The following is a 1,408-nucleotide window of genomic DNA, read 5'->3' on the forward strand; positions in this document are numbered from 1 at the left end:
TAATAATATCCATAATTGTGAAATTTGCCAAACATAGTTATTACTCTGAAGAATGGAATGATTGGCCAGTTTCTAACTATGTTATTAAACCCGATTAAGAGTCCGTGTAAATGTAGTCATTGATTACCCAGTGGCATACTTGGCAGTTGGCACTGGATAATTAGTGTAATTTGACTAAAAAAGAAAGACAGTTTGAGCATTATATAAAATACCGATTATATAAAATACCGATATTTGCACGTTAATTTCAATCTACCAATACCATTGAATTTATGCATTAAAACAGAGATAGTTAAAGGTTAACTAGGTTTGGGATTTCATTCGCTGATTACCAGTGGCATATTTAAGACTGATATCAGTGATTCAGATTTAGAGAGCAATGAGATTGAACTAATAAGAAAATAAGTTCTATATTATTATTGATTAATAATTACAAAAGGAAATTAATATTCACGTGAACTTTGTTTTGTCAGTGATTAAAAAACACTACCATATAAATCTCAAAAAAACTCAAATGAAATTTCATTAATATATTATATCGATTGTATCAGTAGAGAATTTCTAATGAGAAAAAATTTCTTAAATTTAATTTTAATTAAACTTCTCACAATTATAAAAATACGTTACATGTTTAAAAAAATATAGTACCATATTTTAAAAAATTCAAAAAAAAAAAATATATATATATAGACATATCTTTTTTAAAATGATAAGAATGTCTCTGTAAAACTTGAAATGAATTGTGATATGTTTTTTGCAACAATTAAAATTATATATTTTTATTATTTATTTTGATACAAAGTATTTGATTTTTCTGTTTACTTTGATATTTTTTTGCCGTTATTGAAATATCTTAATAATTACAAATATATTGTTATTTTTCAATTGGGCATATTCAATTATTAGGATATATCTTATATGTATAAAATGCAACAATACAGAATACAATAAAAAAATGAAATTATTTAAATTTCTTATTATAAATTTATTCTGCAAATTTTACTTCATAATTTTTCTCTTATTATAGATATACTATAATTTTTATCATCAAATTTTATTTCTATATTTTAAGTCCTGATATTGTTAATCCAATTGATTTATAATAGTGAAACATCAAGAGACATTATATTTCTCGTTTATCAAACAGAATTTTATTAAACATCTCTCTTTCTCTTTCTCAAAAATTGTAGCGCTTATATACATTATACATTAACGGCATTAAGTATCAAGATGGACGCATTAGGCTGAATGCAAGCTGCAGGCGTGTAAAAGGACAACAAAAGTCTACGGCGCGTTGCGATTAACTGAAACAACCGGCTCGACAATGGAGTAATCAGCGAGCTTTTCGACGCCAGCGTCGCCTCCTCTCGACTACCCCCAACCGTCTCACCCCCCCCCCCCCCCCGCC

Source organism: Atta colombica, unplaced genomic scaffold (assembly GCF_001594045.1).
Source record: "Atta colombica isolate Treedump-2 unplaced genomic scaffold, Acol1.0 scaffold150, whole genome shotgun sequence".
Taxonomy (NCBI): Eukaryota; Metazoa; Arthropoda; class Insecta; order Hymenoptera; family Formicidae; genus Atta; species Atta colombica.